Here is an 18134-nt window from a genome sequence, read left to right as displayed (position 1 = left end):
AACAAAACTAAAAGTCAACCTACAGAATGGGAGAAGTTATTTGCAAATGACATATCAGATAAAGGGCTGGTATCCAAGATCTATAAAGAACTTATCAAACTCAACACCCAAAAAACAAAGAATCCAGTCATGAAATGGGCAGAAGACATGAATAGACATTTCTCCAATGAAGACGTACAAATGGCCAACAGACACATGAAAAAATGCTCCACATTACTTGCCATCAGGGAAATACAAATCAAAACCACAATGAGATACCACCTCACACCAGTTAGAGTGGCCAAAAATAACAACACAGGGAACAACAAATGTTGGCAAGTTTGTGGAGAAAGGGGAACCCTCTTACACTACTGGTGGGAATGCAAGCTGGTACAGCCACTCTGGAAAACAGTATGGAGGTCCCTCAAGAAGTTAAAAATAGAGCTACCCTACAACCCACAATAGCACTACTGGGTATTTACCACAAAGATACAGATGTAGTGAAATGAAAGGGCACCTGCACCCCGATGTTCACAGCAGCAATGTCCACAATAGCCAAACTGTGGAAAGAGCCAAGATGTCCTTCGACAGTTGAATGGATAAAGATGTGGTTTAGGCAGCAGCTCTTTCTGCCCACGGGTCCTGTCCCCGTGCTTTAATAAACCACCATTTTGCACTAAAGAGGTCTCAAGAATTCTTTCTTAGTCGTTGGCTCCGGACTCCATCCCACTGAACCTCGCCTATATCCCAAAACCCCATCATATGGTGCCCAAACATGGGGCTTTGAGTCTTACATCTGGACTCTGAGCTTCGGTGGAAAATTGTGTCTCAGGCACCTCCCTTCACTGTCAAGGAGCAAGAAGAGCACCTCCTGGACCTAACACCACCTACTCTAGATTTCCCCACCAGTGTCTCAGTGTCAAGACTTCTTCACTGCCATAACTTCCAGCCAACAGATGATCCTTTCTACTCAAGGAGGTTCATCGATGTTGACCGTGTTGGATTCAGCTGCCTCCCCCTTTTGTAACTCCCCTATACATTCCCCAACTGACCAGTATTGACCCATAGGTAGAGACATCTCTATGCCCCTGTTCAGCAGGAAGACATTACAGAAGATGAGACCTTCCACCTTCAACAAGCTTAAAGATTTAAGGGTCAAATTGTTCAGGGGGCAATCATGAGGGAACAGAAGGCAAGCTGAGGACAAAGCAGAAGCTGACACCCCACAACCCACCCCCCCCATGGGATATATATGTGACATTCCTCAGGCACTTCTGGCTGCCCTAAAGGAAAAACTAACTTATGGAGTCTCCCTCAGTTTACAAGTCTTAGCAATCTACAAGAACAAAGCATTCGATACTATCCTGAATAACCTAGCTCCCAGAAGGAAATGTAGATACGATAAAAGACGTTATAACCTGCAGCCCATAGACAGGTACTTGAAGTGGGCAGAGTGTAATGTTCCTCCAGGAAGTTCCCAACTATCTTCATGTTAATGCCTTACTAGAGGGGTAAACAACCTTAACTTGACAATGGCAAGGCTCCAGTATCCTGTTATCCTGTGAGTCTTCTTTAGCATATGAAAGTTCTTTTGGAAACCCCCCTTTTTCCTTACCTCCCCAAACCCCATAGTATATAACCAGCCTCCGCTCACAACCCCAGGGCAGCAGCTCTTTCTGCCCACGGGTCCTGTCCCCGTGCTTTAATAAACCACCATTTTGCACCAAAAAAAAAAAAAGATGTGGTTTATATCTACAATGGAATATTATTCAGCCATCAGAAAGGATCAATACCTACCATTTACACACCAGTGTGGATGGAACTGGAGGGGATTATGCTAAGTGAAATAAGTGAATCAGAGAAAGACAATTATATGGTTTCTCTCATATGTGGAACATAAAGAATAATGCAGAGGACAATAGGGGAAGGGAGGGAAAACTGGGAAGAAATCAGAGAGGGAGACAAACCATGAGAGACTCTTAACTCTGGGAAACAAACTGAGGGTTGCTGAAGGGGAGGTGGGTGGGGGGATGGGGCAACTGGGTGATGGACATTAAGGAGGGCACTTGATGTAACAAGCACTGGGTGTTATCCGCAACTGATGAATTATTGAACAGTTCTCTGAAACTATGTTTCATCTGAAAATGATGTACCTATATGTTGGCTAATTGAATTTAATAAATAAATAAATAATAAATAAAGTCACCACTAGTAAACCTGCAAAACTCTAGGCACCCCACCCTAAGCCCTAATAAAAGCAGAACCCCAGATCTTTGTATGTGCATCCTCTCACACTCTCATGCTCTCTCTCTCTGTCTCTCTACTGCAACCCCACTGTGTGGTCCCAGGCATGCCATGTATTCTCCAGGATTTGTGAATAATAAATTGTGTTGTTTTTCCAAGTTCCTTGATGCCTGTTGCCTAGGTAGGCCTTATAATCATAAGAAGAACCACAAGGGCTGGTCTAGCTACAATATTGGCTCTGAAAGGGGAAACGTCTGTGATGGTTCATCTCAGGCCCAGGTGAGTGCCCCCAGGCATTTCATAACATCACTACTGGTAGGCTGAGACTGGCACAAAACAATTGGGGTAGTTGGTAGGATTGCATGATTGCTGTTGCACTTAACTGAAGGGAATGCACATGAGCTACAACTGGCTTACTGACTGACTAACCCAGGTGGGTAACACCACCTATGAAAGGAGCACTGTCTATTACAGGTCTGCCACACTGCTCTGTGCTTTCACATACTGCCTCTGCCGTGTGTTGCCTGTGGTATGAAACCCAAAATATCACAGCTGCTATAATAATTCAACAATCTCCCCAGAGCAGCATGATCAAGGCCATATGGTCTACTGAGACAATTAGACCACTAATTATAAATGCCTTAATTGACTATTAATGTGCCTGAGGGTCCTTCATGCCTCGAGGCCAAGTGGAGCTAAGGCGGATGGACTGAATCTCAAGGCTATTGTCACTGTCCCAGGAAAGGCTCTTGGCTAAAGGCACAACGTAAGGATGTTTCCATAGGTAAGGAGGGTGGGAAACTCCCACCAGAGACCTCTGTGTCAGTGGGGTGTGCCTGGACTGTAAGTCTTAACCCAAATGTCATAACCTTGCAACAGGAAACCAATGGCACTGTGAAAGGGGAAATACAAATACAACAGAGGCCTCATGTCTGTGTCATCACTTCGCTCGTTGCTGTCACTTTTTATCCCCTGACCTGATAGGATATCCTGGGTCCAATTCCCGGGGCAATGTTGCTAAAAAAAATTAATGGACAAATACAAGTGTCCTGAACATCTATTGCCAGCACCCCCTAAGAACCTCGAGGAGGTGCACTAGCTCCTTGATGAATGGAGAGCCCCCTGGAAAATTCCTGGGCATTGCTCAGTGCCGATGCATACCAACATGCCAAGGCTCTGGCATTACACTCCAGAGGCCCAGGGGCTTTTCCCACAGACCCTGTAAATACTGCACTAGTGTAGGCAGACCCCAATCCTGGGGACGTCAATTAGGATAACCTGGGAAAGGAATGTGGCCACCTATGAAGAAGGCTTCACAGGGTATCATCCACAATTTTTTTTCTGGTAACAACACGTAAGATTAAGGTGGCAGGAGAAAATCATAAAGTAGAAACTGCGATCAGAAAGTGTATCCGGAAAAAAAAAAAAAAGGTGTATCTGAAAAATTCAAACCTTTCGTGCAGCAGGAAGGAGAGAAGGGTGCTTATAGGCCATTTTGTGTCTTCAGGACAGGCTCTGAATTGTTACTCATGGTTGCCAACATGCATTAACCTGGCCAGTATCCCTAAAGATCTAAAATCCACAATCTTGTAAAAGATCCATCTGGGCTATAGGCTTATTTCCTCTGAGACACTACAGATCCTGAGGCCCCTCAGCTTTCCCCTGAATGGGGCAGAACCAAGAAATGTGCTTCACAATGCATCCTTGCCACCAAGGGAAAAGCTGACAGGGTTATGGGGGCCTCTTGTGAGGAGAAGGAGGGAAAAGGAAGGCAAAGGCCTCTAGAGCCACCAGTATTTGTATGAGGGCTCTCCCTTTCCTCATTTGGATTATTTACTGCCTGGCATCATGCCCATCCTTCTATCATAGCAATCACTGCTAAGGCTCACAGTGAATGGAAAACATTAGATGAGGCTCATCTCTTATTGTACAAAATTGGCACAGTCCAATGGGTTTATCATTTCCATGATCATCATGACCCCCTCCTTAATTTCCCACCTTCATTTCTCACCATGAAGAGGCCTCATTTGACACGGAGTCCAGAGAATTCTTTTTACAGGGCACTCCCCCTAATTACAGGATGGCACTACTATATTTTATTGGAACTGCTGAAACCATCCCAAAGGCCCTGAGGGCACTGACATCATTGATAGACCTAAAGGAGATCCTCACCCAGATACTTCAGACTCATGCCCCTCTGCTCCCACTGCCCCAGAAAGGTCTCACTCAAACAAATTTCCGTCAATAGAAAGGGTTCCCCACTCCTTCCCCAATGAACTCTGATCTAATTTTGCCCCTTATGGGAATACACAAGCAAGTTTCTACTGGAAGTTATAAAATCTCTTGGTTCCTGACACCTAATCTCTAGACAGCCGGTTTCTAAACTTCAGGCCCCAAAACTAGCATTTTCCCAACTACTCTTGCCACATGGCTGCCCTTTAACCCCTCTGGCCCCAACCCACTCTCCACTATTCCCTCTGCCCCTTTCCCTAACCTCAAGGACCGGCAGCCATTTAAGCCCTACCCTTGAAAATTGGTGACTCCCTCGAGCTTGTCCCATCTCCCGAGGACAATTGCCCCTATACCTCCCTGAGGGTCCATTGGGACAATAAAAACACACAGTCCTTTGTGCCCCTATTAGACACCAGGGCCCAAGTCACTGTCATTACATGTGACTGAAGTTGCTGCCAGTCCAGGCAATTTCTCTAAATTTCCAAAAGGGGAGCCCTTCGACCTATAGGGCATTGCCAGTAAAATAATCAAATGTGTACAAATCCATTCAGATGTAACTACTGGGGCCATTCCCCTCAAAAGCCTTCCGCTCGTTGTGGCCCCTGTGGCTCTTTTTTTCCCTATTATAGGCATGGATGTACTGACACAATGTCATGCCACATGGAACAAGCCCAGGTTCTTGGCATTCCTGGTGGGACTTGCCAAATGGTCACTGGTGACTTTCCCTCCCAGTCAAGATGGTCGACACTCCCAAATACCAACTTAAACAGGGCACTGAAGACCTACGTTCTGTCATTAAAGATATTCTTGAGACAAGAGTCATTAAGCCCACAATCCCCCCTTTTAATAACCCCATCTGGACAGTACTTAAACCAGCCACTAATGAATGGCACCTCACCACTGACTAGCAGAAACTCACTGCTCAGGTGCCCCACTTAAGGCTCTAATTCCAAATATTACAGAACTGATTGAGGATATACAATGGGCCAAGGAGGCACTGACCTAGCTAGTATGTTCTATTCTGTTCTTACCGTGGAGGAATCCCAGGCCCAGTTTGCTTTCACTTTGGAAGGGACTCAGTATACATTTATGAGATTCCCAATGGCATATTTAAACAGTCCTGCAATTGCACAGAACCTCTACCACTGGGATTTAAATACCTTATAATTGGAAAGGTGCCAATTTTGGCATTATATTGTTGACATTATTCTGAGGGGTCCCTCTGAAGAAAAAGTATGGGCAGATTTGCACACCCTCACACACTACTTAAACGAAGGCAACTGGGCAATTGCCCCTCACAAGATCCAATGCCCAGCCTCATCTGTCAAGTTTCTGGGCATCATCTGGTCCCCTAAAGGCCAAGAAATTCCCAAACATCAGTTAGTCACCATTAAGCCACCTACTACACTCAGGCACAACACATACTAGGTTTTCTCATGTTCTGGAGGCAACACATCCCTCACCTCTCACTAATTCTTCACCCTATTTATGCAACCATACCAAGTCTGCCACCTACCATTGGGGTGAGGCCCAACAGTATGCTTTGGAAGTTGCCCAGCAGGCAGTCCAACAAGACTTACCTTAGTTCCCTCTGGCTCCAAATTTGAAGTCAAGGCCTTGGCCTCCTTGAGTCTCTGAACCAAACATGGGTCTACCTGGCTTCCTATGGGGTTTTGGACTAAGTGCTTATCTCTAGTGACAGCCCAATATACTCCCCTTAAGTGCCAGCTTTTGGCGTCCTATTGGGCTCTTTTAGAAGCTGAGGCCCCAACTAGCCCCCACCCAGTACTACTCTGCCCACAAGCTCCTATAATGCCCAGGTTAGAGATGTATCCCAATAGAAGGCCAGCACAGCCACTGATGCCTCCTTGGTAAAACAGAAATGGTACCTTCAGGAAAAGGCTATACTAAACAAACGTCAAAGGCCTTTCCAAATTACAGGACAATGCTGCTTCCCCCAGGCTGAGCCACTTACTTGAGATCCTTGAGGAAGTAACAGTGGCACTCCTGCTTCCTCCTCCTCTGACTACTTGGGAACTTTCTTGGGACTAAATGAGATGGACAAGGAGTTGGTATTCTTCATGGATGGCAGGACCACCACTCTATACAACGCAGCTCACCAGAGAGCCACAGCATTCCACCTGGCCTCAGGTACCTCTCTAGTCAAGGAGGGCACTCCCAGCTCAGGCCAACTGGCAGAACTTGTAGCTGTTCACCTAGTCCTTGGGGCCACCATAAAATGGGGGCTTTTACAGATCCACATTATCAAAGATTTCTGGACTGTTCCTAATGGTCTTATGGTTTGGTCTGGTCAGTGGCTAAGGGAAAATTTTCTCATACAAGCCCGACTGGGGTGCTCAGATATAAAAGGAATTAGCAGAGTCTCCAATTCCTATCATTGTTATTCACATTTCTGCACAACTAACCACTCTACACCAAAAGCCATTTTCAACAATATCACAGACTCCCTCAGTCGGTTAAGTGGCCAGCTCTTGGTTTTGGCTCATGTCATGATCTCACGGTCCTGGGATCAAGCCCTAGGTCAGGCACCATGATCAGTGCAAAGTCTGCTTCAGGATTCTCTCCCTCTGCCCCTCCCCCAGCTTGCTTGTGCTCTCTCTAAAATAATCTTTTTTTTTTTTTAAGATTTTATTTATTTGTCAGAGAGAGAGAGAGTACAACAGGGGGAGCAGCAGGCAGAAGGAGAAGCAGGTTCCCCACTGAGCAGGGAGCCTGATATGGGACTCAATTCCAGGACCCTGGGATCATGACCTGGGCCGAAGGCAGATGCTTAACTGACTGAGCTACCCAGGTGTCCCTAAAATAATCTTTTTTAAAAATTTAAAAAACACACAATACCATAGACTCCCTCAATAAATCCTCCACAATCTGCCCAGTACAGATAACTCAGGGTACTGACCTTTGCCAACAGCTCACAAAATGGGCCCACATAACCTTGGATCATGGGGAATTCATGCTTTAATAACTTGGGCTCAAGTGAGGGGACTCCTCCTCTCCTCAGCAGCAGCTAAGGTTGTGATAGATAAGTGCATTCTCTGCTCCCAAACCAAACAATGGAGGCTATCTATATGGGGACATGGCCCCTGAAGAGACAAACTATACCCCCTCTGGAAGATTGATTTCATCTACCCCCTGCCCCCTTCTGCTGAGGCTTCCAGATATGTCATCACAATCATCAATACTTACATGGGACTCCTCTTGTGACCCCCACCTGGAATTCCTTCCTCCTTACTAAAATTTATTCTTGTTCCCTTCTGATTGCCAGACATATTGCTCTGACCAGGGTACCCACTTTACCTCCTAGGAGGCTTAACGATGGGCTCTCCAAATAAGATTTTTGCAACTTCCATCTAGGTTACCACCCTCAGGTGGCCAGGCTCATTAAGCATCCTAACAGCCTTCTTAAAGAGACACTACTTAAATTACTTTCAAGCAAGTAGTCCCCTAAATGGATCAAACTCTCGCCCCAGCCCCTCATCTTGCTTAATTCTGACCCCTGGGGCCTTCACATCTCACATACCAATTACTATACACCCTCCAAAATTCCACATTTGGTCATCTCTGGCGATCCTCAAGCTTTTGCACTCCAAGACAATGTGCTTTTTATTTTGTCCTCTGACTCTACTGCCCCTTCCACTAGGATTTTTCAATCATCTCACCATCTGCTTCATGCTGGCAACTTGACTGAGGGCGTATAGTCCAATAAGATTCCCTCATCACTGAATGCCCCACAGGACAAAAGCCCACCAAGTTAGTGCAAAATCATTTCTTTGGAAACCCTGACAACAGTGAGGACTTTCCAAAAGGAGCCACCTCCATGCTGGCCACCTTCACTGAATATAGTGTTTATAAGGACTGGCTAATGAAACTCAATTCCCTTACTAATTTATAAGTAGTATAAATGGTCACCCTGCAACTAACCAGTGACAAGAGTTTAGGTGTCTGAAAGAGGGAAAGAAACTCTCCGGTTGGTAGACATGAGCCATACTTGGAGATGAGTATGGAGGGAAAGCTGCAAGTCATGGCCTTATCCCACACTAGACAAGGTAACCCAGTACTTTCTCACCAAGAACAACCACACTCAGCCATTAACCAATATACAAATAGCTCATGCAGAAGGAACCCAACCCAACCTCACGTTCTATATGGCTATGGCTATTCTTACTGCTTTGTATGACTGGATGATAGGGTTACTGGGTAAACCCCTCAGGCCTAACCACCACAGACAGATAGAATGCTGGAACAATTCCACTCCAGCCCACAACTGCACCACAAGAAAACTAGGCCTCTAGTTTAGAGTGAACTTAGCAGAACATGCAGTGTGGATGAATATTTTCTGGGAACAATGGACTAAACGTACTGCCCTGATGGAATAGGAGGATGACCCACTGGAATATTATTTTGCAGAATTTGCCAGGTGATTGCTGACTGACCCTACCCTATACCAAGAGGCCTCTCAGACCCATTAGGATATTTCTTGCTGACTGCAAGGCAGCACTGTATTATATTTTCCCATTATGGCAAGCCAAAATGTGCCCTCAGAACCAGACAGCTCTCCTGCCTACAAATACTGCAAATTGTTAATATCCTCACCATTAATTCTGATGCCTCAGCATCACATGGTGGATTGCAGTGTAAACACCTGATAGTTTTTTTTTATTGTAACCCAAGTGCCTGACATTGAGCTTTTGATTGCTGAAGAGGCCACACATTGCCAGCTACATCACTAGAGAACCAGGCTGCCCCACCCCTAAAGTTTCCTTTGTTTTAGAGATCTCTGGTTGATTTAGATAACTCACCATTTGACTACTTGTTTTTCTCTTCCCACATTTTAGTTCCCACTCTTATGTTTTAAATTCACCAATAAAGAGTGAATTTATGAAACCCTAGGCACCCACCCTGGACCACAGTAGAGTAGAACACCAGGCCTGCATGCTTTCTTTCTCTACCTACAATCTCACTGTGTGGTCCCAGGCAGAGCATGTACCCTCCAGGACTTGTGAATAAGAAACATTTTTTTCCCCAAATTTCCCTGATGGTTGTTGCTGACGTGTATTCCAATCATAAGAACGACAAGGGGCCAGTCCAGCCACAATATTGGCTTTGAATGGGGAAATGTCTGTGAGGGCTTATCACAAATATATGGGCCCAGGTGAGTGCCCCAGGCATTTCTAGCCAATACCATCACTATAGATAGGCTGAGACGGACCCAAAACAGTAGGGCAGCCCCCACCACCAAGACTTCTGCTGTTCACTTTCCTCGTGTAGTGGTTCTTCCACGCTCCTCCTTGGGTGAAACTGGTCATTTGATAAGCAGTAAGTGGTCACTGGGGCCACTGTCAGTCTAGAACTTTCCCCAAGAAAGTCACAGTCTCTGGCCATATGTGACAGAGGAATCATTTGAGGTCCTTCCAAAATAAAAAGTACAACTGGGGTACTGGATACTTGAACCATATGTGCTCAATCATAAAATAACTGTTAGGAGAGTACTGAGGACCAATGATAATACCTATTGCTCTGTGTTAGTTTCTACACAAAATGGGTATGAGTCTGTTGCTAGCCACTAAATGCAGAACACAGACCCTAAAAATTATCTGACATACCACCCCACCCCTCACCTCCAGATTCAAAAATTGAGTGTGAAGAATTATGGTCCGTTTGAGAAGTGTTGCCTTAGTTAAGCCAAATAGGTACATATAACCAGTAAACGATTACTTGGGACTTACGTGCGCCAAACTATTGAGAGATGGAATGGGGAGATGATCTTAAGACCTCACAAAACACAGTCTAGTTCAAAATAAGCATACACAAATATCATGGTTATCTGGAGTATTGACCAAGAACAATAGCTTGGGAGAGAGGTGCTAAATAACTCCCTAGAAAACATTTTAATCCTACGAGGAAAAGCAATCGGAGTACCTCTTCTACTCTTAGGATGAAATATTCATTAGGCTCAATGAAAAAGGATGAGAAACCACAACCTTACAAGGAAATGTCACCTACAAATTAGACCAGTGGAATTAAATCAAGAACAATCCGGATAAAGGGCTGGGAAGATGGCAGAGTAGGAGGATCCTAAGCTTTCCTCATCCCACAGATAAAACAAGATAACACTCACATCAGTGTAAATAACCTAGAAAATGACCTGAAGGCTGGCAGAACAAACTCCACAATTAAAGGTAGAGAAGCCACATCAAAGAAGGAAGGAAGGGCTAGAATGTAGTTTGGGAGTGAAATATGGAGACCATGGCCATCCATGGTGGGGAAGGAGCTGGTGGCACCAAGAAGGGCAATAAAAACACACCAGACTACAATACCAGGGAGCCCTCACGGGGAAGACAAATCCCCATAATGTTTGGCTTTTTGAAAGCAAGAGGGGCTGAATTTTCTGAGTTCCTACAACTAGCAGGACTTAAAGCCTGGAATTTTAAAAATGTGCGGCCTCAGCTCTGGGACAGCTGGGAGGGCCTTAGGAAGTGAAGTCACCACCCTTAAAGAGACAGCAGAAAAAACAGCCCACGGAGATACAATTTAGAACCAGCAGTTTGAGAAATGCCAGGGGCAGACGGGAGGGAGAGTGATTTACTCATCTTGGAACATGCCCTAGAGAGGCAGGGATCATGAGGAGACCTCGCCAGGAACAAAAGAGATGGCAAGTGCCATTTCCCTCCCCTGCCCCCTCCCTAGAATAAACACATGGCCACCTGTGAGAACCAGAGCTGTACCAATAGTCACTACCTAACTTGCTTACACCAAGCCCTGCCCCCCACACTTCAGTGCATCCACCCTTCCCAGTCATGTTTGCCTCCGTCACAGCACAGCAAGTCCCCAGAAGATGGATGTAAACCCCACCAACACCTTATCTTCCAGCCACACATTTTGCTGGACCTCAGTTCCAGCAGTGGTGGTGGTGGTGGCAGTGGCAGGTCTCATTTCGCAAGGAGACCAGTGCATACCTTATTTTTTTTTTTTAAAGATTTCATTTATTTGACAGAGAGAGACACAGTGAGAGAGGGGACACAAGCAGGGGCAGAGGGAGAGGGAGAAGCAGGCTCCCCACCGAGCAGGGGCCCGACGCGGGACTCGATCCCAGGACTCTGGGATCACGACCCGAGCCGAAGGCAGATGTTTAGCTGACTGAGCCACCCAGGCACCCCCAGTGCATACCTTATTAAAACATGCCTCACCCAGCCAGGGACCAAACACTGCCTACAACAGGCAAAGAGAGCCTCTGGACTGAAGGAAAAGGAGGCCAGGACACAACAACAGAGCCAATGCAGCACACATCGGAGACACTCCCTGAAGTGCCAGGTCCTGGGGAAACAGGTGGCACTGCACTGCAGGACCTCTTCTTCATAAGGCCATTACTATCAAGAACAGCTGACTTGCCTAACACACAGAAACAGGCACAGAGAATTAGACAAAATGAGGAGAAAGAGAAATATGTTAAAAATGAAAGAAAAAGACCAAATCACAGCAAGAGACTTAAGTGAGATGGATATAAGTAATATGCCTGGTAGAGAACTTAACATAATGATCATAAGGATACACAATGGACTTGAGAAAAGAGTGGAGGATATCAGTGAGACCCTTAACAAAGAGATTTAAAAAAAAGAACCAATCAGAGATTAAGAACACAATAAATGAAATTAAAAATAAACCTAATAGAATAGCAGGCCAGAGGAAGGAGAGGAAAGAATTAATGACCTGGAAGACAGAGTAATGGAAATTACTCAAGCAGAACAAATTAAAGGAAAAAATTATGCAAATTGTGAATAGTCTTAGGGAACCCTAGGGAACCCAGTGACTCCATTGAGCATAATAACATTAGCATTACAGGGATGCCAGACAAAAAAGAAGAGAGAAAAGAGGGCAGAAAATTTATTTGAAGGAAAAATAGCTCAAACTTATCTAATCTGGGGAGGAAACAGAAATCCAGATCCAGACAGCACAGAGATTCCCCCAACAAAATCAACCAAAGGAGATCCACAGCAAGACACACAGTAATTAAAATGGCAAAAAATAGTAATGAAGAAATAAATTTTAAAGCAGCAAGAGAAAAGAAGACAGTTACATACAAGGGAAACCCCATATGGTTCAGTGGATTTTTCAGCAAAAACTCTGCAGGCCAGAAGGGAACAACATGGTATATTCAAAATGCTGAAAGGGAAAAATCTGCAGCCAAGAATACTCTATCCAGCAAGGGTATCATTCAGAATAGAAGAAGAGATAAAGAGTTTCCTAGATAAACAAAAACTAAAGGAGTTCATGACCACTAAACCAGCCCTACAAGGAATATTAAAGGTGACTCTTTGGGAGGAAGGGAAACACCATAAATGAGAATAGGAAAAATATGATTATCTGTAAGAATCAGTCAAGGGATGCACAAAATAAAAGGATGTAAAGTATGACACCTTATACCTAAAACATGGGAGGAACAAAAGTAAAGAATGAGTTCAAACTTAAATGACCATCAACTTACTGTAGACTACTATATGTAGAAGATGTTATATACAAACCTAATGGTAACCACAAATCAAAAACCAGTAATAGATAAGAATAAAGAGAAAGGAATCCAAGTATATCACTAAAGAAAGCCAGCAAACCATGAAAGAGAGCAAGAGAAAGAGCAGAGAAAAACTATAGAAACAATGACAAAACAAGTAACAAAATGACAATAAATACATATCAGTAATTACTTTGAATGTAAATGGGCTAAATGCTCAATCAAAAGGCATAGGGTGATAGAATGGATAAGAAACAAGACCCATCTATATGCTGCCTACTAGAGACTCATTTCAGACCTAAAGACACCTGCAAATTGAAAGTGAGGAGATGGTGAAACATTTATCATGCAAATGGAAGTCAAAAGAAAGCTGGGGTAGCAATATTTAACCATCACACAAAATAGACTTTAAAACAAAAACCATAACAAGAGACAAAGAAGGACACTATATAATAATAAAGGGGACAATCCAACAAGATATAACATAAATTGTAAATATTTACACACCCAACATGGGAGCACCCAAATACACAAAACATAATAATAACAATACATAATACATTAATAACAAACATAAAGGAATTAATCAATAATAATATAATAATAGTAGGGGACTTTTAATACCCAATGACATCAAAGGAGAAATCATCTGAACAGAAAATCAACAAGGAAACAGTGGCTTGGAATGATACCCTGGACCAGACAGATTTAACAGACATATTCAGAACATTCCATCCTAAAACAGCAAAATACACATTCTCTCCAAGTGCACATGGACCATTCTCTAGAACAGATCACATAGGCCACAAAATAAGTCTCAACAAATTCAAAAAGATCAAAGTCATACCATGCATCTTGTCTGACCACAATGCTATAAAACTAGAAATCAACCACAAGAAAAAGTCCAGAAAGAGCACAATACATGGAAATTAAATAATATGCTACTAGACAATTAATGGGCCAACCAAGAAATCAAAGAAATCAAAAGTACATGGAAACAAATGAAAATAAAAATACAATGATCTTTAGGATGCAGAGAAAGAAGTTTATAGCAATATAGGCCTACCTCAAGAAGAAAAATCTCAAATAAACAACCTAAACTTACACCTAATGGAGCTAGAAAAAGAAAAACAAACAAAACCCAAAACCAGCAGAAGGAAGGAAATAATAAAGATTACAACAGAAAAAAGATGTCAAACCAAAAAAAATAATAAAGCAGATTGCTTAAACCAGGAGCTGGTTCTTTGAAAAAGTCAACAAAATTGATACAAAGTTCTAGCCAGACTCCTCCAAAAGAGAGAGAGAGAGAGGACTCAAATAAACAAAATCACAAATGAGAGGAGAAATAACAACCAACATCACAGATATACAATTATAAGAGAATATTATAAAAAATTATATGCCAACAAATTGGACAACCTAGAAGAAATGTATAAATCTCTAGAAACACATAACCTAACAAGGAAATTGAATAAGTAATCAAAAAACAAAAGTCCAGGACCAGATGGCTTCACAGGTGAATTCTGCCAAACATTTAAAGAAGAATTAATATGTATTCCTCTCAAACTATTCCAAAAAATAGAAGAGAAAGGCAAATTTCCCAATTCATTCTGTGAGGTCAGCATTACCTTGATATCAAAACCAGATAAGATACCACAAAAAAAGATAACTACAGGCCAATATCTCTGATGAACATAGATGCAAAAATCCTCAACAAAATATTAGCAAACTGAATCCAACAATATATTAAAAAAATCATTCACCACAATCAAGTGGGAGTTATTCCTGGGATGCAAGGGTGGTTCAATATTCACAAATCAATCAACATGATACATCACATCAATAAAAGGAAAAAAAGTGATCATTTCAACAGATGCAGAAAAAGCATTTGGCAAAGTACAACATCCACTCATGATAAAAACCTTCAACAAAGTAGGTTTAGAGGGAACATATCTCAACATAAGAAAGCCCTTGTATGAGAAACCCACAGCAAACATCATACTCAAGGGGGGTGGGGGGAACAGAGCACTTCCCCTACGGTCAGTCACAAGACAAGAATGTCCACTCCCACCACTTTTTTTTTTTTTTTTAAAGATTTTAGTTATTTATTTGACAGAGAGAGAGAGCACAAGCAGGGTGAGTGGCAGGTAGAGGCAGAGGGAGAAGCAGGCTCCCCGCAGAGCAGGGGGAGCCCGACGCAGGACTCGATCCCAGGACCCTGGGATCATGACCTGAGCCGAAGGCAGTCGCTTAACCGACTGAGCCACCCAGGCGCCCCACTCCCACCACTTTTATTCAACACAGTAGTGGAAGTCATAGCCTAAGCAATCAGACAACAAAAAGACTTAAAAGGCATCCAAACTGGTAAGGAAGAAGTAAAACTCTCACTATTGCCAGATGACATGATACTGTATATAAAAAACACTAAAGACTCCACCAAAAAAACTATTAGAACTGATAAATGAATTCTGTAAAGTCACAGGATACAAAATCAACATACAGAAATCTGTTGCTTTTCTATATACTAATAATGAAGCAGCAGAGAGAGAAATTAAGAAAACAATCCCATTTGCAATGCACCAAAAATAATACCTAGAAATAAACTTAACCAAGGAGGTCAAAGACCTGTACTCTGAAAACTACAAAACATTGATAAAAGAAATTGAAGAAGACACAAAGAAATGGAAAGACATTCCATGCTCATGGGTTGGAAGAAAAAATATTGTTAAAATGTCTATTAATAGATTTAATGCCATCCCTATCAAAATACTAAGAGCATTTTTCACAGAGCTGGAACAAAAAAAATCCTACAATTTGTATGGACCACAAAAGGCCCTGTATAGCCAAAACAATCTTGAAAAAGAACAACGAAATTGGAGGTATCACAATTCCAGACTTAAAGTTATAATACAAAGCTCTAGTATCAAAACAGAATGGTACTGGCACAAAAACAGACACATAGATCAATGGAACAGGACAGAAAACCCAGAAATAAACCCACAATTATATAATCAATTAATCTTCAACAAAAGACACAAGAGTATGGGAAAAATACTGTCTCTTCAACAAATGGTGTCGGGTAAACTGGAAAGCAACATGCAAAAGAGTGAAACTGGACCACTTTCTTACATTATACACAAAAGTAAATTCAAAATGGATGAAAGACCTAAATGTGAAATCTGAAACCTTAAAAATTCTTGAAGACAACACAGGCAATAATCTCTCAGACATCAGCTGTAGCAACATTTTTCTAGATAGGTCTCCTGAGGCAAGGGAAACAAAAGCAAAAATAAACTATTCAACTTCACCAAAATAAAAAGCTCCTGCACAGCAAAGGGAACAATCAACAAAACTAAAAGGCAACCTTACTCAATGGGAGAAGATATTTGCAAATGATGTATCCAATAAAGGGTGAGTATCCAAAATATATAAAGAATTGATATAACAACATCCAAAAAACAAGCCAATTTAAAAATGGGCAGAGGGGCGCCTGGGTGGCTCAGTCGGTTAAGCGACTGCCTTAGGCTCGGGTCATGATCCTGGAGTCCCGGGATCGAGTCCCGCATCGGGCTCCCTGCTCGGCGGGGAGTCTGCTTCTCCCTCTGACCCTCCTCCCTCTCATGCTCTCTGTCTCTCATTCTCTCTCTCGCAAATAAGTAAATAAAATCTTTAAAAAAAAAATAAATAAATAAATAAAAATGGGCAGAAAACATGAATAGACATTTCTCCAAAGAAGATATCAGATGGCCAATAGACACACAGAAAGATGCTCAACATCACTTATCATCAGTGAAATGCAAATCAAAACCACAATGCAATATCATTTCACATGTATCAGACTGGCTAAAATAAAAAACACAAGAAACAAGTATTGCGAGGATGTGGAGAAAGGGAATGGTCTTGCACTGTTGGTGGGAATGCAAACTGGTGCAGCCACTGTGGAAAACAGTATGGAGTTTCCTCAAAAAGTTAAAAATAGAACTACCCTACAATCCAGAAATTATATCACTGGGTATTTACCTACCATCCAGCAATTATATTACTGGGTATTTACCCAAAGGATACAAAAATTCTGATTTGAAGGGATACATGCACCCCAATGTTATAGCAGCCTTATCAACAATAGCCAAATTATGGAAAGAACCCAAACATCCATTGACTGATGAATGGATAAAGATGTGGTATACATGTACAATGGAATATTATTCAGCCATAAGAAGAATGAAATCTTGCCATTTGCAACAACGTGGATGGAGCTAGAGAGTATAATGCTAAGTGAAATAAGTCAGAGAAAGACAAATATCATACAATTTCATTCATATGTGGAATTTAAGAAACAAAACATATGAACATGGGGGGAAACAAAAAAAAAGGGCAAACCATAAAACAGACTTAAATACAGAGAACAAACTGAGGGTTACTGGCAGTGAGATGGGCAGGTGGATGGATTAAATGGGTGATGGGTATTAAGGCAGGCACTTGTGATGAGCACTGGATGTTATAAGTGATGAATCGCTAATTCTACACCTGAAACTAATATTACACTGCATGTTAACTAACTGGAATTTAAATAAAAACGTGAAAAAAAGAAAAATGGCAAGCTTTTGCCATTTGCGATGGTCCCTATCCTACCTGCAAGCCCCAAACCATGTATCCCAAAGGCAGAAATCTCCTTTATTGACACACTCTGCCCTCCCATTCAGATGAGAAGCCTATTAGTGAAAGACATCACAACTGTAGGTTAGATCTTTGTTAATTACCTAAGCTAATCAAACAAACCTTTTATTACTAAATATGAATGTGCAAAGTTTTAAGTATTTCAGGAAAGTGAAAGAGAAAATCACGATAAACCATACAATTATATTTATCAGTTAATTATATATATATATATATATAAATTACAGGAGAAAAAGAACTTTATCAAAAAATCCGAATGTTTTCAGAATTTTAAGGACAATGGGGTTTTAAAATGAGAACAGGGTGCTATAAAAGGGAGTAATTTTAAAGCAAGAGTCCTTGGAAAATAGAAATAGTTGCAAAATCAAAAATTTAATAGATGTCAGGTGCTCAACGCAGAGTCGCCCTGCCTCACCCAGGCTCTGACGGCGGAACCTGGAACACAGCGCTCACGCCTGCCCAACTCCCCCCCCCC

Source organism: Neomonachus schauinslandi, chromosome X (assembly GCF_002201575.2).
Source record: "Neomonachus schauinslandi chromosome X, ASM220157v2, whole genome shotgun sequence".
NCBI classification, from domain to species: domain Eukaryota; kingdom Metazoa; phylum Chordata; class Mammalia; order Carnivora; family Phocidae; genus Neomonachus; species Neomonachus schauinslandi.
Note: the sequence above shows the minus strand (reverse complement) of the source record.